Raw genomic sequence first — 23,884 nt, forward strand, 5'->3', positions numbered from 1 at the left:
CCAGGGCTTCTGGCTGTGAACTCCCGGAAGATCCGGTCCCACATGCGGTGCATCAGCTGCCTCTGTAGCCTCCCTCCGCCCTGCAGTAGAGGACATCCCTCCTCCTCTGTACCTCCTCCACCAGGACCTCCAGTACTGCATCGGAGAATCTAGGCACCCTCCCTCTTCCTTCTTGCGGCATCCTTCCACTCCCAGCCATCGCGCTGCAGACCTTCAGTGGAAGTGGGTAAGGGCAGGATACACATACAGCTCCAGGAAAATTGCATCTAATCAGCGCTTGAATGCCAAATCTGCAGTTTACGGTTCCAGCGCCTGTTGGCACGTTCCAATCATGATAATCATCAATTAATCCAAAAATTGCATGCTTAATCCATACTTTCAAACAGGTGTTTCTTATTGGCACAACTCCCATTCAATGTCTGTTTTCAACCTATGGCCAAAATAACCCCCATTAAATGCATTTAAAAATAACTCACTTAAAGATAACACCACTGAAGGATGTTCTTCGCAAGGAATTAAGGGGTAGAAATTGCCCCCCGCCCGAAACGGGCGCACGCACCCCATTTGAATGGTTTTTACCGCAGCTGCGATTCAAGTCGCCGCTTGAGCGACATTCCGCCATTTGTTGTTTTTTGTCCCTGGGATCCAGAAGTCGCTCTTAATGGCAACGGTGATAACACTTGAGGGGCGGAGACGCGGCAGTGGCAACACCTGAGGGCCGGATGTTGGAGGCGGTGTGGAGTGACCGCCGCGATGATGTCATCACAGCGTCGCATCACCACAGCTCTCCCCTTCACTTAAAGGGGAGAGCCTCCGCGATTTTAAAACTTCGGCCCACTGGGCCGTCAGGGAGTGTTTCGGCCAGGCCAGCGGCCTCAATGGCCTCAATGGACCACCGGGAAAAGCAAGTTTTGGCACTGCCGGGCAGGCTGATGATTTTCAGAGAGGAATGTCACTGTCGGGTGGTTACATTGGGAGTGCTCGCAGTGATGACACGCTTTCTACGGATTGGCAGCAGCGAAGCAGTAAGGGAGGGATCGGGGCACTGCCCAGGAAAACTCAGGAGGGCAATTGGGCTATCAAAAGTGCACTCCACTCCGCAGCGTGGCCACTGATTTGCAGTGGTAACAGGCCTTAATGAGAAGGGCAATTTCGGCCACTAAATGTTTTCTGAGAAGCTATGAAATATCTCCCGGTGTGTAAGAGAATGATAAATATTTGTGAAACATGACCGCAAGGACAATACGCTATTCAGACCTTATAATTATTTTATTCTCCATGTTTCCAATTATCGGCTATAGGAAAACAAGACAAGTTGTACCAAGTAAATGAAAAATGCTAGACAGCAATCAATTGCAGCAATAATGACTGTGTAAGATTCACAATGAAATGAAACATGATGAGATAGGCGCTCTATAAATTATAAACAGACTGTCATGAGAATGTGTAGATATTGCAAAACATCTACAGAAAGTGCAGGAGTGCAATTAAAAAGGAAATTAGGAAAGTAAAGAGAGAGCATGAAACGATTTTGGCAAGTAAAATCAAGGATAGCCCAAAGATGTTCTTTAAATACATTGAGAGCAAGAGGATAACTAAAGAAAGAGTGGGGCCGATTAGAAACCATAAGATAATCTGTGTGTGGAGACGGAAGACGTGGGTATGGTTTTTAATGAACACTTTGCGTCTGTTTTCACAAAAGAGAGATGCAGGCATTACAATCAGTGAGGAGGAGTGTGAAATATTAGATGAAATTAACATAGTGAGAGAGGAAGTATTAAGGGGTTTAGCAGCTTTGAAAGTGGATAAATCCCCAGGCTTGGATGAAATGTATCCCAGGCAGTTAAGGGAAGCAAAGAGAAAATAGCAGAGGCTCTGACCATCATTTTCCAATCCTCTCTGGTGACAGGTATGGTGCCGGAGGACTGGAGGACTGCTAACATGGTACCCTTGTTTAAAAAGGGAGAAAGGGATAAACCAAGTAATTACAGGCCAGTCAGTCTAACCTCGATGGTGGGAAAACTATTGGAAAAAATTCTGAGGGACAGGATAAATCTTCATTTAGAAAGACACGGATTAATCAAGGTCAGTCAGTATAGATTTGTTAAGGGAAGATCGTATCTGACTAAGTTGATTGAATTTTTTGAGGAGGTAACCAGGAGGGTAGTGCGTTTGATGTAGTGTATATGGATTTTAGCAAGGCTTTTGATAAGGTCCCATAGGGCAGATTGATCATGAAAGTAAAAGCCCATGGGATCCAGGAAAAAGTGGCAAGTTGGATCCAAAATTGGCTCAGAGGCAGGAAGCAAAGGGTAATGGTTGATGGGTGTTTTTGTGACTGGAAAGCATTTTTCCAGAGGGGTTCCGCAGGGCTCAGTGCTGGGTCCTTGCTTTTTGTGGTATATATCAATGATTTAGACTTGAATGTAGGGGGTATGATTAAGAAGTTTTCAGATGATACTAAAATCGGCTGTGTGGTTGATAATGAAGAAGGAAGCTGTGGACTGCAGGAAGATATCAATGAACTGGTCAGGAGGGCAGAACAGTGACAAATGGAATTCAATCGGGACAAGTATAATGTAATGCATTTGAGGAGTGGTAAAAGGCAAGAGAATACACATTAAGTGGTAGGATACTGAGAAGTGTAGAGGATCAAAGGGACCTTGGAGTGCATGTCCACAGATCCCTGAAGGTAGCAGGCCAGGTAGATGAGGTGGTTAAGAAGGTATACGGAATACTTGCCTTTATTAGCCGAGGCATAGAATACAAGAGCAGAGATGTTATGCTTGAACTGCATAAAACACTAGTTCGGCCACAGCTAAAATACTGCGCGCAGTTCTGGTCACCATATTACAGGAAAAATGTGATTGCACTAGAGTACAGAGGAGATTTACAAGGATGTTGCCTGGACTAGAGAATTTTAGCTATGAGGAAAGATTGGATAGGCTGGGTTTGTTTTCATTGGAACAGAGGAGGCTAAGGGGAGACCTTATTAAAGGCGTATACAATTATAAGGGGCCTAAATAGAGTGGATAGAAAGGACCTATTTCCCTTAGCAGAGGGGTCAAGAATCAGGGGGCGCAGATTTAAAGTAATTGTAGAAGGTTTAGAAGGACTTGAAGGGAAATTTCTTCACCCAGAGGGTGGTGGGGTCTGGAACTGATTGCCTGAAAGGGAGGCAGAAACCCTCATCACATTTAAAAAGTACTTGGCTGTGCACTTGAAGTGCTGTAACCTGCAGGGTTACGGACCAAGAGCTGGAAAGTGGGATTAGGCTGGATAGCTCTTTGTTGGCCAAAGCAGACACGATGGCCCGCAATGGCCTCCTTCCGTGCTGTAAATTTCTATGATTCTACGATTCTATCTGGGGGCAATCCAATTATTCAACTGTTACTCTAGTCCTTAAATTGTTGTTTTGGGGTCAAATTTTCTAGACAGTCATCTATGATGGGCCTAATCTGTAACAGACTGAGTTAGTTGAGATCAAACTGATCCACAGAACCAAACTTGAACTCACACACATACAAAATGTTCTATTAGAATGGTTGCTCGTCCTATCCCCAATGTAAATATATTCAAATTTTGGGATACATTTTTGCATCTACTGCCTGGGTGTAATGCGTCAGCTAAGCACAGAGTGTAAACTGAACAGAAAGGATGGCGTGCCTGTTGTTGAACACATCCAATTTTCCTTCATTTAATTTAAATGGAAGAAAAGTCAAGCACATGCTCTTAGGGACGTGTAATTCTCCCCGCCATATTCTTCTCCCTGCCCTCTACCCAGACAGTGCTTGAATGCTTGTCATGTATCCTACATGGCTACTGTTGGTACTATCACAAGGTGTGCCACCAGAGGGCACAGCAGTGGGAGACTTGTAGGTTACCTGTACAGGTGTGCCTGGCCTAGTATAAAAAGCAGGCCACCAGGTGTGATCCTTACTCTGGAGTTAACAAATACAGGACTAAGGTCACTACAGTTCAAGTACAACACATGCCTCGTGGAGTCATTACTAGAGCATCTAAGGACACAACAATTGGCGACGAGATTACGAAATTTACTGCGAAAATGGCTACCCTTGGTACTTTGCAGCAGTTCGCCGATGGTGATGATTGGGACGCCTTTGTGGAGAGGCTCGAACATTTTTTCACAGCAAACGACCTGGCAGGAGACGACCCGGCCACACTGGCTGATAAGCGCAGAGCTATCTTGCTAACCAGTTGTGGGCCCACCATCTATGGCCTCGTCAGGGACTTGCTGGCACCAGCGAAGACAATGACCAAAACGTACAAGGAGCTCGTAACCCTGATCCTTGAGCAACTCAAGCCCAAGGAGAGCATCCTCACAGCCAGACATCGGTTCTATACCCACCGACGGCCCGAAGGCCAGGAAATCGCAAAATACGCCGCAGACCTCAGGAGGCTGGCGGTACTGTGCGAATTCTGCAACCACCTCAACGAAGCACTGCGGGACATTTTTGTCATTGGAATTGACCATGAGGGCCTTCTTCATAAGCTACTGTCGGCGGATACCGCAGTCAAACTGCAGAAGGCCATCTCTGTGAGCCAGGCATTCATGACCTCGACCTGTGGCTCTAGGCAGATGACTCACCCTCAGGACACAAACCCGGCAGGTACTGTGCACAGAGTGGCGCCGTTTTGAGGCTGAACTGTAGAGCGTGAACACTCTCAGGGAAGAGAGAACAGGCCCACGAGTCCCTTAACTCAGAGTCCGCCAAGGGGGGCTAATCGAGTAGCACCATGCTGGCATTGCGGAGGGAATCACAGGGCTCACCAGTGCCGCTTTAAAGACAATGTATGCAAAGGCTGCAGCATAAAGGGCCACCTCCAGTGAATGTGTAAGAGAAATCTGACTCACTGTGTCGATGAAGAGTCTGCAGATGGCCATGAATCCAGCGCGGATTATGAATCAATAGGCAGAGAGGCAGCCCAGTCCCACGGGGAGGTAAATAGCATGTTTACCTGCACCACTGAGTGTTCCCCGCTGAAGATAAAAGCCGAGGTAGGTGGCGTTCCAGTCTTCATGGAAATGGATACGGGGGCGAGCCAGTCAATAATGAATCAGGAAGCCTTTGAGAGGCTATGGGACAATCAAGCTGAACGACCCAAGTTGGTCCCGGTTCAGGCAAAGTTGCGCACCTACACCGATGAAATCATCCCAGCCGTTGGTAGCACGAATGTAAAGGTACTCCATGATGGCGCGGTGCACAAGTTACCTCTTTGGATTGTTGTAGGTGATGGATCAACGCTGCTCAGCAGAAGGTGGATGGAGAAGATCCAGTGGAAGTGGGAAGACTTCACCCCTCCAGCGATCGAAGCCCTCTGCACTCAGAGCAAGCCCTCACCTGAGGGTGGACCCGGACCGGAGAGCAGACCAGCACGGCACCAGAGACACAGACTGCTCAGCACAACTATGTGGAGATGATCCAGTTGAGACAACCCGAATGCATCTTCCAGGCTCCAGTGCCAGGATTCCAGAGGAAAAAAATCAGATCCAGAGGCGACTTCCCAGCTTTGGAGGCAGAACCCGTAGAGAAGAGGATCACCGCAGTCGACATCGTGGATGGAGGAAAGATGGCACCCAAACCACGAGATGAGGCGCTGAAGAAAAAGATGACCGCGGCCAGACCACGAGGTGCAGCGCTGATGGAGCAACATGTGGCACCAAACAGAGAAGAGGTTTGGGGTAAAGAAAGCAAGAATCTCTTAAAGGAGGCCTGCAACCCACCACACTTAAAGGGACAATTCCACCCCACACACTCAAGCAATGTAATAGGAACTGTAAGTCAGAGAGAAAATGTGTAATTGATCATGTAAAATGTGTAAGTGATAATCTGAATGGTGTACATGCAACCAGCGAGGAAAAGTCGCGCGATCATGTAAAATGTGTAATTGGTTATCTGAATGGTGCACATGCAACCAGCGAGGAAAAGTCACGCAATCTCGATCGGACCCACATGGTATCCAGCATAAGTAATGAAAAGTTGTGTGATGTAGGTTTTCAACTGCACGCAGCCAATGCAGCGGGCAGACACCCATCAGGAGCACACAGGTCCAGTGAGCTACCCAATGCTGTAGCCTGCGCCCCGGGGACCAGAGTCATGTACCACGGAGTGTGGCCACAAGCAGTCAACACACACTAGCTGCAGAGCAAGCGACCTCAGCAGGGCAACAGCACCGGTATCGATACCCTGCCCCTGATTGGTTCCACCTCTCAGGTACCCGATGGCACCAACTGCCACGAGCCTGAAAGAGCAGACTATGCCAAAGAGCAGTCCCCAGACCCTATCGCCACCAAGGTCATACCCGTAAATGAAGGGTCACCCACCACAGTTCCCCCAAAGGGGACCTGGACCAGCCAGGATCCCAAACCAAACAACGCCCAGGCCAGCTAGACAACAGCTCCTCAGGGAGCAGTAGCGACCTAGGGTGCAAAGAAAGGACAAGGAGGTCACAGGCATCTGTAAACCGGCCCGACGCTAGGGACCACGGCAACAGCCCTGAGAGCAGGCAACTTGAGCCAACCGGGTTCCCACTGCCAGCACCGGGCACTGCGTCGCCACCAGACTGCAGGGACACCACCCAGCAACTTTGGAACTAGTCTGTCCTTACGCATCGGTCTCTGCATCGATAAGGTATCTCACCAGTCTAACGTGCTTGTCTCACAACGGAACCACAAATGTAACGCAAACCTGTTTTCCTGAACTTGAATGTATATGACTGCAATGAGCCTCCGGCATAAAATAAATGTGCGGGGGGTGGCGGGGGCGGGTGTGGTGGAGAATGGAGTTGTCAGGGACACACACACAAAGAGCAACCACCAGCACTCTACTGCATCAAGCACTCACCCAGATTGAAATGACCTGCCAAGGATCAACCAGATCGAGCCCAGATAGAGCTAAGCCCAGAGCACAGTCAATGCAGAGGCGATTTGCACTAAAGGCTTAGGGGAGAGTGATGTCATGTGTCCTACATGGCTACTGTTGGTACTATCACAAGGTGTGCCACCAGAGGGCACAGCAGTGGGAGACTTGTAGGTTACCTGTACAGGTGTGCCTGGCCTAGTATAAAAGGCAGGCCACCAGGTGTGATCCTCACTCTGGAGTTAACTAATAAAGGACTAAGGTCACTACAGTTCAAGTACAACACATTGCCTCATGGAGTCATTACTAGAGCATCTAAGGACACAACAATGCTCATGTATTAAAGACAAAAATCTACTCCTTTGTTTTTGCCACGAGAAGATGCTCTTTCCCCTCCTTACATTGGTAATATATTTAAACACATAAGAAAGAAAGAAAGACTTGCATTTCTATCGTGCCTTTCACAACCGCCGGACATCTCAAAGCACTTTACAACCAATGAAATACATTTTGAAGTGTAGTCACTGTTGTAATGTAGGAAACGTGGCAGCCAATTTGCACAGCAAGCTCCCACAAACAGAAATGTGATAATGACCAGATAATCTGTTTTAGTGATGTTGAATTGAGCGATAAATATTGGCCAGGCCACCAGGAATAACTTCCCTGTTCTTCTTCGAAATAATGCCATGGGATCTTTTATGTCCACCCGAGAGAGCAAATGGGGCCTCGGTTTAATGTTTCATCTGAAAGGTGGCACCTCCGACAGTGCAGCACTCCCTCAGCACTGCACTGGAGTGTCAGCTTAGAATTTTGTGCTCAAGTCTCTAGGGTGGGACTTGAACCCACAACATTCTGTCTCAGAGGCAAGGGTGCAACCAATTGAGGCGCAGCTGACATATTTAAACAATGTCCCTTGCCTCTCTTTCCAAACTGAACCTATGTATACCTCGGTTCAGGTCATTTACATTGGACCCAACATCCTCCCGGTGCAGAACTAGCCCTGGCAGTTCCATGCCTTCCAAAATCAGCAACTACAAGGTCGCAACCTGCTGTGGGAGGGATGAAAAAAAGCAATGGAAAAGATAATTAGGCAGTGTGTAAAACGGGCTGCTGATTCCCCATTGCCATTTATGCGCTGCTGTCCGAGACGAATTTCACCCCAATTATATCTGTTCTGCTGGATCACTGGAAGGACAAAAACTTACCTTCTGTCTGGATGCACGTTTGCACCTTAGACCATGCTTAGATCAGAGGGTTGTTTGAGAAATATTGCCAGTAATTCCCAAATGTGAGGCTGTTTTCTTCCCATGAGAAACTGAACTCAGACTGCCCAAACCCATTTCACGCAGATACCACTAAAGCCAATAGTCAGAGTAGACTTTCACCCCATCAGTCTGGGCTGGGTTTGAACTTAGCTTCCAAAGGTGAAAAGTTAACCCACTGTGCCCTCCAGATCCACAAAGATTGTTATACTTGATAGAGAATGGCCAAACAGCCTTTGTGCACCGAGACAGATAGAGGCTGATCCTTAGCAAGTAATTGTATGAGGATTGGGTAGGAAAGTGGAGTTGAATCTGAAGATCAGCTATGGTTTTATTGTATGGCCTACTCCTGCTCCTAATTCTTGGTTGTATCAGTGTTGTTTCCTGCTCTCGCCCTGAACTAGAAAATTTAATTCACTTTGCATCCAATTTCCACCCTTCCCTCATCTTCACATGGTCCATCTCCGACTCTTCCCTTCCCTTCCTCGACATCTCTTTCTCCATTTCTGGGGATAGACTATTGACAAACATTCACAATAAGCCCACTGACTCCCACAGCTACCTGGACTACACTTCCTCCCACCCAGCATCCTGTAAGGACTCCATTCCATTCTCCCAGTTTCTCCGTCTCCATCGCATCTGCTCTGACGACACCATCTTCCACACTAGTGCCTCTGATATGTCTTTCTTTTTCCCCTACCGTGGTTAACATGGTCCTCGACCATGTTCATTCTATTTCCCGCACCTCTGTTCTCACCCCTTCCCCTCTTTCTCAGAATCATGATAGGGTTCCCCTTGTCCTCAACTTTCACCCCACCAGCCTCCACATTCAACGGATCATCCTCTGCCATTTCTGCCACCTCCAGCGTGATCCCACCACCAATCAGATCTTCCCCTCCCCTCCACTCTCAACATTCCGAAGGGACCACTCCCTCTGCGACACACTGATCCATTCCGCAGTCACCCCCAGCACCCCCTCCCCTTCCCACAGCACCTTCCCGTGCAAGCGCAGGAAATGTAACACCTGCCCTTTTACCTCTTCCCTTCTCACTGTCCAGGGCCCCAAAACTCCTTCCAGGTGAAACAGCGATTTACTTGTACTTCTTCCAATTTATTATACTGTATTCATTGCTCAGAATGTGGTCTCCTCTACATTGGGGAGACCAAAGGCAGATTGGGTGACCACTTTGTGGAACACCTCCTCTCATTCCGTAAGCATGACCCTGAGCTTCTGGTCGCCTGTCACTTTAATTCCCCACTCTACTCCCACTCTAATATCTCTGTCCTCGGCCTCCTGCACTGTTCCAATGAAGCTCGAGGAACAGCACCTCATCTTTTGTTTAGGCACTTTATAGCCTTCTGGACTCAACATCGAGTTCAACAATTTCAAACCTTAACCTCTGTCCATATTTTGCTCTGATGTATTTTTTCTCTCTGTGTTTCCGAAGGCAGCTGGTAATTATCCTGCAATTCACACCCTATCCAAACTAATCTTTTTCTAACTTCTGCCATTGCCATCTCAAGTCGGCCCATCATCCCTTTTGTCTCTCAAATCTCTCCTGTCTTCCACTCTATCACAGACCTTCCTTTTTGTTCTTTCCTCCCCTCCCCCTTTCAGTGCTCTTTAAGAATCTGTTCTTTCGATCATTCACCAGTTCTGATGAAGGGGCGTCGACCCAAAACGTTAACTCTGTTTCTCTCCACAGATGCTGCCTGACCCGCTAAGATTTCCAGCATTTTCTGTTTTTAATTTCACATTCCAGCATCTGCAGTATTTTGCTTTTGTCCTCATTCTTATGTTCTTATGAGAAAGTACAAAAACTATTTACAAGGATGGTTCCAGGGTAAGATTGTACCTTGGGAACTTTTTTTTTCAGAAAAGAGAACTTAAAGGGTACCTGATCAAGGTCTTTAAAATTATGAATGGGTTGGACAGGCTACATGTGGAGAGAAACATAGAAACATAGAAACATAGAAAATAGGTGCAGGAGTAGGCTATTCGGCCCTTCGAGTCTGCACCACCATTCAATAAGATCATGGCTGATCATCACCTCAGTACCCCTTTCCTGCTTTCTCTCCATACCCCTTGATCCCTTTAGCCGTAAGGGCCATATCTAACTCCCTCTTGAATATATCCAATGAACTGGCATCAACAGAGAATGTTTCCACTTGTAGGAGAATCCAAAACTGGGGCCATAAATACAAGATAGTTACTAATAAACCCAATAGGGAAATAAGGAGACATTGCTTTACTCAGAGAGTGATTAGAAAGTCAAACAGGAAGTGGTTGAGGCAAATAGCTTAGATACTTTCAAAAGGAAACTAGACGAGTACATAAGAGAAAAGGGAATAGAAATAGAATAGAAAAGAGAGAGAGACTGTGGGGGGGGGGGGGGCTGGAGAGAGTGAGAGAGTCGGGGGAGAGAGCCTGCGGGACGGTGGGGGTTAAGATGAGCCTGGGCGGGGGGAAGATAGAGCCTGGGGGGGACAGAAAGAGGGAGAGAGAGAGACGGGGGAGAGAGAGAGAGGGAGACTGGCGGAGAGAGAGAGAGAGACTGGGGGAGAGAGAGAGAGAGACTGGGGGAGAGATAGAGAGAGAGAGAGAAGAGAGCCAGGGGGGAGAGAGAGAGAGAGAGCCTGGGGGGAGAGAGAGAGACAGAGACTAGGGGGAGAGAGAGAGAGCGCGACTGAGAAGAGAGGGACTGGGGGATAGTGAGAGAGAGACTGGGAGTGAGAGATTGGGGGAGAGAGACAGAGAGCCTGGGGGGGTGGGGAGCGGGCGGGGCGGGGGAGAGAGCCTTGGGGAAGAGAGAGAGAGACTGGGAGGGGGTAAAGATAGAGAGCCGGGGGGAGAGAGAGAGAGTGAGAGACTGGGAGAGAGAGAAAGAGCCTGGGGGGAGGGAGAGAGAGAGAGAGAGATGGGGGAGAGAGAGAAAGAGCCTGGGGGTGGGGTGGCGGTGGGGGAGGGGGGCGGAGAGAGCCTGGGGGGAGGGAGAGAGACTGGGAGGGGAGAGAGAAAGAGAGAGAGAGAGACTGGGAGGGGAGAGACACTGGTGGGGGAGGGGATCGGAGGGGAGAGTGGGAAATTGGGGAAGACGGATCACGTTCTTACGTTGGAGTGGATGAAATCCAAAAGTCACGACACTGTCACTGTTCACATACCCAATAAACCTGTTAACAATCCGTACACAATGCCCCATCTATGGTGGAGTGGGGTGGGGGGGGGTGCGGGGGGTGGTGTAAGGAGGGTCTTTGGCTGGGGGAGGGATGCACTTGCACTGGTGTAAGACAATTCGACTGGTGGAGGGATGCACTTGCACTGGTGTAAGACAATTCGACTGGGGGAGGGATGCACTTGCACTGGGCTGAAATTGGTGCTGAAGTTGTAAAAATTGCTTCCAATTCTCTATAAATCCTATAACCCTGCTCTCAGCAGCCTTTCATCAAATACTCCCGTTTTCAAAATGGCGTCCGTACCGTCCGCTTAAGATCAGCTAAGACCAAGTAAGATCTTACTTTTCAGGACAGTATTTAGGGCAGGCAGTAAATGGATCTTAGTGATCAAATTTGCGTTTTTGGGCCTTCTCCGAGGGGCGGGCAGTATGGACTACTGCCAGCGGGACTGTGGGCAGTAATTGATTCTTTTTGAACAAATTCGCATTTCTGGGCACAGTGGGCGCTAGTGGGTGGTAATATGATGGGCCCGAAATTCACCGTCCCCGAAGGGACGGCTACCGTGGAGTTTGGGCGGGCGACTGATAAAATCGCTGGGCCGCCGCAGTCAGGTGTTTTTCCCTCCCCGAGCCATATTCAGCTCGGGGGGGCGGATTTGAGCGGTGTTCACTTCGCTGGAAGGTTTCTAGCGGTGAGCTCTGCAGCGTGCAGGCCGCTGGAAAGCGGCAAGGACAGGAATTTTCAGTTGCAAAAAGGTAAGACTTTTCCCGGCAGTGCCCCCGCGAGGTTTCCCAGTCGGTGCTCAGACAGGACACCGCTGGAGTGTTGCCGCGATCGGGGCCCTTTGGAAGGGAAATAGTTTTATTAATTATTAGTGTTTTATTTAAGATTACAGTATCCACTGTATTTATATTAATAGTTTTATTAATTGTTTTGGCTCCATTCAACCTGCTGAGTACTGCTCAGAGATTTTCATAGACTTTTGTACAACTTTCAGGTCTGACTCTTTAGTGGAGGCCTGTGGACTGCAGAGACCTGCTTGGCAGGGTTCACCCTGAGGATGGGAGGAGTGTTGGGAGGGCGACACCTGGTACACATGCTTAGAAGCAGGGCGGCAAGCAGCAGAAGGCTTCGCCATCAGCACTGTGCAGAAAGGCAGCGGGCAAGGGAGGCAGCAGCCTTGATTCGTTCATTCTGCGCCAGACCAGTGTGCCCGCCGTCTTGACCGGTCTGAATCAGGATTGGGTTTTGCTGCTTGGGAACAAGGGATATCCCTTGTCCACTTGGTTGCTCACTCCACTGCGGAACCCCAGGACAGCGCCAGAGCATGCATACAATGATGCTCATTGTACCACCAGGACCATCATCGAGCAGTGTATAGGTATCCTTAAGCAAAGATTCCGGCGCCTGGACCGTTCTAGTGGCATCTTGCAGTACTCTCCTCAACGGGTCTCCATCATCGTCGTGGTCTGCTGCATGCTGCACAACCTGGCCATCATGAGGGGACAGCTGCTGGAGGTCGAGCCAGCAGTACCACCTGAGGAGGAGGAGGAGGAGGCACAGGAGGAGAGGGATCTCCGTCGCCCCAGAGCTAGGAGGGGTCGACCCATCGCCACCCTGGAAGGGCCGGGTGCAGACTGGCCAGCACCCTCCTGGAGGGTGCGTCCTCACATATATGGAGGCGCCTGACACCTCCCCTTCAATCTCCCTCCTTTGCATTATGTACTGGCAATCTGCCAGGTCTCCCCATGCCAGGAAACAGTATTCTTCTTCTGTCCTCCACACCATCCATCAGTGTCTCCAGCTCCATATCAGTGAAGCTGTTGGCTCTCCTTGCACTTCTTACACCAGCCATCCTTCCAAACTCCTTCACCCCTCAGGGCCTTGCTGCAAACCTTGGTCTTTAAAAAGGCCAGGGAGCAGCTGGCTCATTAGAAACCCTTACCTGCATGCTGAATTTCTCAGTGGTGATAACGTTCAAATTAAGTCAGCCACACCGCTGAAAAATCCACTTTGGAAGGATTCATTAGCGCTGGAACCCATTTGTTCACTTTTGGAGCTGAATATGAGGTGGCCCAGCCACAAAAACATCTCAGCACGAAAGGCCACAAACAGGTGGGGTGAGCACCAGCTTTCCAGCAGTACTGAATTTCAGGCCTGATGAATTTCGGGCCCTGTGTAACTCTACGTAATAGTCTGAATGGCCTTTCCTCGTCCTTGACTTTTTATGTTAATAATTCACTTTGTATAGCTGGCAGTATAACCCCAGGTCATGCTAGATTTACAAACACAAATGTTAAAACAGAATTTTATATTTTTATGGCAATCAAATTATAGTCAATTGCATTTTCAACCTGTACAATCTTACCCTGGAATCATCCTTGTAATTTGTTTTTGCATTTTCTCATAAGAACATAAGAATCTTACGGCCATTCAATAAGATCATAATTCCCACCCGACCCACATATCCCGTGATTCCCCTGGAATACAAAAATTTATCTATCTCAGTCTTGAATATATTCAGCATCCACAGCTCTCTGGGGCAGAGAATTCCAAACATTCACAACCCTCTGAGTGAAGAAATTCCTCCTCATCTTAAATGGCCGACCCGTTACCCTGAGACTGTGCCCCTAGTTCTATACCCTCCAGCCAGGGGAAACAGTCTCTCAACATCTACCCTGTCAATTCCCCCTCAGATTCTTATATGTTTCAATGAGATACCCTCTCATTCTTCTAAACTCCAGAGAGTGCAGGCCCAAACTACTCAATCTCTCCTCATAGGACACGCCTCTCATCCCAGGGATCAATCAAGTGAACCTTTGGTGCACCACCTCTAAGGCAAGTATATCCTTCCTCTGATATGGAGACCAAAACTGTGCACAGTACTCCAGGTGTGGTCTCACCAAAGCCCTGTACAATTGTAGTAAGACTTCCTTATTCTTGTACTCTTACAACAAAGGTCAACGTGCCATTTACCTTTCTCATTGCTTGCTGTACCTGCATGCTAGCTTTCTGTGTTTCCTGTAAGAGGACACCTAAATCTCTCTGATGACGCGGCTGGTGAGGGTGAGTATCTTATATTTGAACCGTCAAGAAACTATGCTCTGAGCTCAATGTGCACACTCTGCTCAATGTAGTGTTTGGGAATCCATGCTCTACGTGGGTGAGGCCAGATGCTAGGTTCCCATTTGAAGCCTCACCCACTGCAAGGGCCTGCATGCACTGTTAACCTTGCTACTCAGTTTTGCAGACCCACCCCTCATGTTGTTAACTCCTCGCAATACACTCCCACTGCTGATATGGGTTTCATAAAGATCACCTGCAGCCCCTATGCTATGTCCCTCTCACCTCCTACCAGTCACTCATAAAGCTCATGCGACATCATAAGAACATAAGAACATAAGAATTAGGAACAGGAGTAGGCCATCTAGCTCCTCGAGCCTGCTCCGCCATTCAATAAGATCATGGCTGATCTGGTCGTGGACTCAGCTCCACTTACCCGCCCTCTCCCCGTAACCCTTAATTCCCTTATTGGTTAAAAATCTATCTATTTTTGACTTGAAAACATTCAATGAGCTAGCCTCAACTGCTTCCTTGGGCAGAGAATACCACAGATTCACAACCCTCTGGGAGAAGGAATTCTTTCTCAACTCGGTTTTAAATTGGCTCCCCCGTATTTTGAGGCTGTGCCCCCTAGTTCTAGTCTCCCCTACCAATGGAAACAACCTCTCTGCCTCTATCTTGTCTATCCCTTTCATGATTTGAAATGTTTCTATAAGATCACCCCTCATCCTTCTGAACTCCAACGAGTAAAGACCCAGTCTACTCAATCTATCATCATAAGGTAACCCCCTCATTTCTGGAATCAGCCTAGTGAATCGTCTCTGTACCCCTTCCAAAGCTAGTATATCCTTCATTAAGTAAGGTGACCAAAACTGCATGCAGTACTCCAGGTGTGGCCTTACCAATACCTTATACAGTTGCAGCAAGACCTCCCTGCTTTTGTACTCCATCCCTCTCGCAATGAAGGCCAACATTCCATTCGCCTTCCTGATTACCTGCTGCACCTGCAAATTAACCTTTTGGGATTCATGCACAAGGACCCCCAGGTCCCTCTGCACCACAGCATGTTGTAATTTCTCCCCATTCAAATAATATTCCCTTTTACTGTTCTTTTTCCCCAAGGTAGATGACCTCACACTTTCCGACATTGTATTCCATCTGCCAAACCTTAGCCCATTCGCTTAACCTATCCAAATCTCCTTGCAGCCTCTCTGAGTCCTCTACACAACCCGCTTTCCCACTTAACTTAGTGTCATCTGCAAATTTTGTTGCACTACACTCTGTCCCCTCTTCTAGGTCATCTATGTATATTGTAAACAGTTGTGGTCCCAGCACTGATCCCTATGGCACACCACTAACCACTGATTTCCAATCGGAAAAGGACCCATTTATCCCGACTCTCTGCTTTCTGTTCGCCAGCCAATTCTCTATCCATGCTAATACATTTCCTCTGACTCCGCGTACCTTTATCTTCTGTAGTAACCTTTTGTGTGGCACCTTATCGAATGCCTTTTGGAAATCTAAATACACCACATCCATCGGTACACCTCTATCCACCATGCTCGTTATATCCTCAAAGAATTCCAGTAAGTTAGTTAAACATGATTTCCCTTTCATGAATCCATGCTGCGTCTGCTTGATTGCACTATTCCTATCTAGATGTCCCGCTATTTCTTCCTTTATGATAGTTTCAAGCATTTTACCCACTACAGATGTTAAACTAACCGGCCTATAGTTACCTGCCTTTTGCCTGCCCCCTTTTTTAAACAGAGGCGTTACATTAGCTGCTCTCCAATCCGCTGGTACCTCCCCAGAGTCCAGAGAATTTTGGTAGATTATAACGAATGCATCTGCTATAACTTCCACCATCTCTTTTAATACCCTGGGATGCATTTCATCAGGACCAGGGGACTTGTCTACATTCAGTCCCATTAGCCTGTCCAGCACTACCCCCCTAGTGATAGTGATTGTCTCAAGGTCCTCCCTTCCCACATTCCTGTGGCCTGCAAATTTTGGCATGGTTTTTGTGTCTTCCACTGTGAAGACCGAAGCAAAATAATTGTTTAAGGTCTCAGCCATTTCCACATTTCCCATTATTAAATCCCCCTTTTCATCTTCTAAGGGACCAACATTTACTTTAGTCACTCTTTTCCGTTTTATATATCTGTAAAAGCTTTTACTATCTGTTTTTATGTTTTGCGCAAGTTTACCTTCGTAATCTATCTTTCCTTTCTTTATTGCTTTTTTAGTCATTCTTTGCTGTTGCTTAAAATTTTCCCAATCCTCTAGTTTCCCACTAACCTTGGCCACCTTATACGGATTGGTCTTTGATTTGATACTTTCCTTTATTTCCTTGGTTATCCATGGCTGGTTATCCCTTCTCTTGCCGCCCTTCTTTTTCACTGGAATATATTTTTGTTGCGTACTATGAAAGAGCTCCTTAAAAGTCCTCCACTGTTCCTCAATTGTGCCACCATTTAGTCTGTGTTTCCAGTCTACTTTAGCCAACTCTGCCCTCATCCCACTGTAGTCCCCTTTGTTTAAGCATAGTACGCTCGTTTCTGACACAACTTCCTCATCTTCAATCTGTATTACAAATTCAACCATATTGTGATCACTCATTCCGAGAGGATCTTTTACGAGGAGATCGTTTATTTTTCCTGTCTCATTACACAGGACCAGATCTAAGATGGCTTGCTCCCTTGTAGGTTCTGTTACATACTGTTCTAAGAAACAATCCCGTATGCATTCTATGAATTCCTCCTCCAGGCTACCCCATGCTTTCCCACATCCACACAGATTGAAATGAAGACATTTGCACATCCACACAGTCTCAGCTATTGAACTATTGTAGGCATGTGTGGCACAACAGGAGGTGTACCCTTTCTGAACCCTTCCTATTTTTCTTATTGCAGGCGAAGCTGTCACACAACAGGCGTGAGCAGTGCCAGACAGGCGGGGGCCCGCCTCAGATCCTGGACTTGACAGATGGGTGTCTGCCCTCATTGAAGCACCAGCTCAGACAGTTGCCGGGGGTGATGCTGAGCCCCCTTCAGGTGGTGAGAGTATGTCAATGGATTGCGTGACTGATGTGACTTCATTGAGATGTATTATGAAGTGGCGTGAGGCCTTCACATGTACAGGTGCAATGCCACCTACCTGCTGCTAACCACACGTCTGTTGTTTTCTGCTTGCAGAAGAACAGCCACAATCGCGACAGGCGTCCAGGGAGCGATGATGAGGTGTGTGAGGAGATTGCAATGCCTGAACTGCAGAGCCCACCAGTTGGCCCATCGCAGCAGAGCACATCTGGGGACGAGCCCGATTTCCCTGGATTTGGGTCGTCGAAGGCTCCTGGCCCCAGCCGGCTACAGCAACGCACAGCGAGAGGGGAATCTCGCAGGCCAGCTCTCCGGAGGGTGAGTCGGCAAAGTAGGTCTGCTCAGCCACAGCCAGTCATGGAACTGGACTTGGTGGAAATGTCTAGGGAAAAAACAAGCATGCACCGTGAGCTCAAGGGTGCATTGGGTCAGATCCCAGAGAGCATCGACAAACTTTCTGTGACTGTTGCAGAGGCAGCGTCACGCATGGTTGGTGCAACTCAGGACTCCAGTGAGGCCATCATTGCCCACTCACAGAGGCTGGTCGCCTCCAGCAGCGACAGTGGCATTCCAGAGTGTGTGGCGCGTGCCATTGATCACGTTGCAACATCGATCGAATTGCAGGCACAACCTTGGTGATATGATGCGGTCGATGATTGCTGCCATCCTCTCTGTGTTCCCCACTGTCCAGTGGGGAAGGTGTTATGTATGTAATAACACAATAGACTGAATACTGTAAACTAACACAGGTACAAACCTGGCTCTGCTTTATTAGGGCCCAAAGTGATTACATTACATGATGGCTTGTCTTTTATACCTGGGCCGTACACACGTGCGTACAGTGGCGCCAGCTGGTGGCTAGTAACCCCAAGCATACACACATGACAATATCCCCCTTTAAGATATTAGTAACAGTCTTTTTACAAATTGAGACGGTCCGGAGCTTTCCGCTCCCGAGTTGATCGTCTCAGTTCAACTCCAGCTTTAAGCGAGTGTTCTGAGTCTGTTATGACTGGGGGCTGGGTAGCCGATCTGATGGGAGTGGCAGTGACTATGTTTGGGATTGAAAGTCCAGATTCATTGAAGACAGCAGAGTCCTCTGATGACTGAGGGTAGGTTGGTTGGTCACTGATTGTGTCTTCCTCAGACTGTTCCGGTTCATCCGTGTGCCACAGTTTTATCTGATCAACATGTTTCCTGCATGTTTGCCCATTCTTGAGCTTGACGATAAACATTCTGTTACCCTCCTTGGGCGTAACAGTACTGGTGATCCACTCGGGACCTTGACCATAATTTAGTACATACACAGGATTGTTAACAGAAATGTCGCATGACACAGCAGCGCGATCATGATACCACTGCTGACTTTGACGTCTGTGTTCAACATGATCGTTCAAGTCAGGGTGGACAAGAGAGAGCCTGGTCTTGAGACCTCTCTTCATCAATAGTTCAACAGGGGGGACCCCGGTAAGCGTGTGGGGTCTTGTCCTGTAACTAAGCGATATGTATGACAAATGAGTCTGCAGTGAACCTTGAGTTACACGTTTCATACTCTGCTTGAAGGTTTAGACAGCACGCTCTGCTTGACCATTAGATGCGGGTTAGAATGGTGCTGACCTCACATGTTTGATACCATTGAGTTTCATGAACTCTTGAAACTCCAGAGTCGTGAAACAAGGTTCGTTGTCACTTACAATGATGCCGGGCAGACCATGAGTGGCAAACATGACACGAAGGCTCTCAATAGTAGTTGTGGATTTACTGGATGACATGATTATACACTCTATCCACTTGGAATATGCATCCACCACTACTAAAAACATATTTCCCAGGAAGGGACCTGCAAAGTCGATGTGGATCTTGGACCATGGTTTAGATGGCCACGACCACAGACTCAGCAGCGATTCCGCTGGTGCTTTACTTAGCTGCATGCAAGTGTTGCACTGATGCACACATGATTCCAGATCAGAGTCAATTCCAGGCCACCATACATGACACCTGGCAATGGCTTTCATCATGACAATACCGGCATGAGTACTATGTAGATCATGTACAAATTTATCTCTGCCTTTCTTAGGCTTAACAACACGATTACCCCACAGTAAACTGACTGAATGGATAGTTCATCTTTGCGAAGGTTGTAAGGTTTGGTCTCAGCACCCATTTGCTTGGGTATGGCAGACCAATCACTGCTAAGGACACAACGTTTCACAACCGATAATATCGGATCCTGGCTGGTCCAGGTCTTAACTTGTTGAGCCGTGACAGGGGTTCCTTTACTTTCAAAAGCATCCATAACGAACAGTAGGTCTGCAGGTTGTGACGTCTCCACCTCCGGTGTGGGCAACGGCAGACGGCACAATTCTCGGTGCCAGGTCTATGGTGAATAACATAATCATAGGCAGATAATGTCAGCGCCCACCTCTGGATGCGGGACGATGCATTGGTATTTATACCTTTGTTTTCCGAAAACAATGGCTTGTGATTTGTTTCCAGTTCAAACCGAAGACCAAACAGGTACTGATGCATCTTTTTAACCCCATAAACACAGGCTAATGCTTCTTTTTCTACCATGCTGTAGCCTCTTTCCACAAACTTTTAGAAGCATACGCAACAGGTTGTAGTTTACCCGACTCATTAGCTTGTTGGAGCACGCAACCAATTCCATATGACGAAGCATCACAGGCCAATACTAGACGCTTACACAGATCATAATGTACCAGCAGCTTGTTAGAGCAAAGCAGATTAGTAGTTTTCACAAAAGCTCTATCTTGAGATGCACCCCAAACCCAGTTGTCGCCTTTTCTTAGCAGCATGTGCAGTGGCTCTAATGAAGTGCTCAATCTAGGTAGGAAATTACCAAAGTAGTTGAGTAGACCAAGGAATGAATGTAGCTCCGTCAATTCTGAGGCTTGGGTGCATTTTTGATGGCCTTGATTTTCAAGTCCATAGGCCTGATGCCGTCAGCAGCAATTCTCCTCCCCAGGAATTCGACTTCCGGTGCCATGAAGACGCACTTCGAACGTTTCAGTCTGAGTCCCATTTTGTCCAGACGATGTAGAACCTCTTCCAGGTTGTTCAGATGTTCGGCGGAGTCACGACCTGTGACCAGGATGTCATCTTGGAACACGACGGTTCTAGGGATGGACTTCAGTAGACGTTCTGAAATATGACTGCAGCCGAGCGAATTCCGAAAGGACACCTGTTGTAGATAAACAGTCCTTTATGAGTGTCGATGTAAGTTTCTTCGACGTCTCGACCAGCTCCTGTGTCATGTAGGCCGATGTCAGATCCAGTTTAGTGAACAACTTCCCCGCGGCTAGCGTTGCAAATAGGTCATCAGCCTTCAGTAACTGGTATTGATCCTATTTTGAAACTCGGTTGACTTTGTAGTCTCCACAAATCCTGACAGTGCCATCACTCTTCAACACAGGAACAATGGGGCTGGCCCATTTGTTAAATTTGACCGGTGATATGACCCCTTCACGCTGCAGTCTGTCCAGTTCAATTTCGAACTTCTCCCTCACGAACTGCCCGAGCTTTATGATGGACGGGTCTTGCATCCGAGTCCACATGGATCTGCACCTTGGTTCCCGTGAAATTGCCGATGCCTGGTTCAAACAGTGAGGGGAACTTGCTCAGCACTTGAGCACATGGAGTATCATCCTCCGACGACAAAGTTTTGATATCGTTCCAATTCCATTTGATTTTTTCTAGCCAATTCCTGCCAAACAGCGTTGGACCTTTGCCTGGAACAATCCATAAAGGTAAATCATGAACCGCACCATCATACGACACCTTGACTACTGCACTGCCAATCACCGTTATGAGTTCTTTAGTGTACGTACGCAATTTGACATTGACTGGACTCAGCTTAGGCCTCACAGCCTTGGTATATCCCACAGCTTGTCGAATGTCCTCTAGCTCATTATTGATTGACTCGCATCGTGTCCAATTCCATCGGTACCGGCACACCATTAAGTTTCACATCAATCATTATCGGTTGGCTCTTTGTTAGGAACGAATACAGTCCATACACTTCCTCCTCTGGTATCTCGGATTGCATATCCAGATCCGCGCTATACTGGTCATCATCCTCCATGTGGTGTGTTCTAGCACGCTTGCTCAGTTGCGGACACATGCGCTGGAGATGCTCCAGTCTCGAACAGCCTTTACAAATGTACTGTTTAAACTGACACTGATGAGGCCGATGATTGCCCCCACAATGCCTACACGGTAAAATCGGATTCAGTCCCGTTGGCAGCCACAGGTTTCGCATACACAGTCGAGTAAGCCCCGCCGTATGCAGCTCTGTCAAACGACGATACAATCTTGTTTACAGTACTTGCCAAGTTCCGATTTTTCGATGATATCTGCTTTAAGTTTTTGTCCGTCGTCGTGCATGCCTGGGCACTCGTGATGGCCTTGCTCAAATCCAGCGTCTCCGCCGCCAGTAGCTTACGCAGGATCACCTCGTGGTTGATGCCAATTACAAAGAAGTCTTGCAGCATGGATCCCAATGTGTTTTCAAACTTACACAGTCCAGCTAAACGTCTTAGGTCGGCAACGAATTCCGACACATCCTGGCCCTCAGAACGAACGTGCTTGTAGAATCGATATCGTGAGATGATGATGCCTTCTTCTGGTTTGAGATGGTCACATACCAGAGCACACAATTCCTCATAGTCCGTGTCCATTGGACTTGCAGGCGAGAGAAGATTCTTTATGAGTCCATAGATTTTCGGACCGCAAACCGTGAGGAATATCGCCCTGCACCTAACTGCATCAGTGGGTTCCTCCATTTTATTGGCCACGAAGTACTGGTCCAGGCGAGCTACAAAATCTGCCCAGTCCTCTCCCTCCACGAATCTCTCCAGAATTCCAGTTGTGCTTATTTTTGCATGCAAAGGTTATTAATTTACCTGGTCGCCAAATGTTATGTATGTAATAACTCGATAGACTGAATACTGTAAACTAACATAGGTACAAACCTGGTTCTGCTTTATTAGGGCACATAGTGATTACATTACATGATGGCTTGCCTTTTATACCTGGGCCAAACACACACGTGCATGCAGCCCAATGACCTCCAATAGTGGCGCCACCTGGTGACTAGTAACCCCAAGCATACATACATGACAGAAGGGATGGTGTCAAAGCAGGCATCATGTGGAGGCACATCATGCTCTGAATTTTGAGGCCCAGCCCTGTCAGAGTCTCAGTGGCTCCCAGGAACTGGAAGGTGCTGTGCTTCCTCAGGATGACAACATTCTGGCTCCCACCACTGACTCTCCAAGCATGCAACCTACACGGTACGCACCCCAGTCACCAGTGACTGCTTCCACCGATGATAAGGCGTCGCAGTTCGCAGCCGGGCTTTCCAGGCCCGGCGCTGGTCCAAGGTGTCCTCATACGCTGCCTGCACGTCTGCCCCCCAAACACAGCAGCCCTCAAGTAGCCTTGCTGTAGGCACTGTTGAGGGGAGTATTGAAGGCTGCCTCCAGAGCAGTCCAGGCTTTGGAAGCGCTACTTGAGAACCCCCATTGTCTGCTCGATGATGTTGCGGGTGGCTGCATGGCTCTCATTGTAGTGCTCCTCGGCTTCTGTGGTGGGGTTGCGGAGGGAGGTCATGAGCCACGTGGCTAGGCCGTATCCTTTGTCCCCGATCAGCCAGCCCTGCCCTTCCCTTTGTCACTGAAACATTTGTGAGACACTGCTTTCACGCAAGATGAAAGCATCATGTGCGCTCCCTGGATAGTGGGCATTCACTGCGAGGATGCGCTGCATGTGGTCACACACCAGCCGGATGTTTAGGGAGTGGTATCTCTTTCGGTTTCTGAATACCTCTGCGTTGTCGAATGGTGCTAGCAAGGTCACCTGTGTGCAGTCAATGGGTGTCATGGTACATCAGTCATTGAAGGTTGGCATGCAGGTGCAGCAGGCGGTTAAGAAAGCAAATGGCATGTTGGCCTTCATAGCAAGGGGATTTGAGTACAGGGGCAGGGAGGTGTTGCTACAGTTGTACAGGGCATTGGTGAGGCCACACCTGGAGTATTGTGTACAGTTTTGGTCTCCTAACCTGAGGAAGGACATTCTTGCTATTGAGGGAGTGCAGCGAAGGTTCACCAGACTGATTCCCGGGATGGCGAGACTGACCTATCAAGAAAGACTGGATCAACTGGGCTTGTATTCACTGGAGTTCAGAAGAATGAGAGGGGACCTCATAGAAACATATAAAATTCTGACGGGGTTAGACAGGTTAGATGCAGGAAGAATGTTCCCAATGTTGGGGAAGTCCAGAACCAGGGGTCACAGTCTAAGGATAAGGGGTAAGCCATTTAGGACCGAGATGCGGAGGAACTTCTTCACCCAGAGAGTGGTGAACCTGTGGAATTCTCTACCA

This window comes from Pristiophorus japonicus, chromosome 11 (assembly GCF_044704955.1).
Source record: "Pristiophorus japonicus isolate sPriJap1 chromosome 11, sPriJap1.hap1, whole genome shotgun sequence".
Classification (NCBI taxonomy): Eukaryota; Metazoa; Chordata; class Chondrichthyes; family Pristiophoridae; genus Pristiophorus; species Pristiophorus japonicus.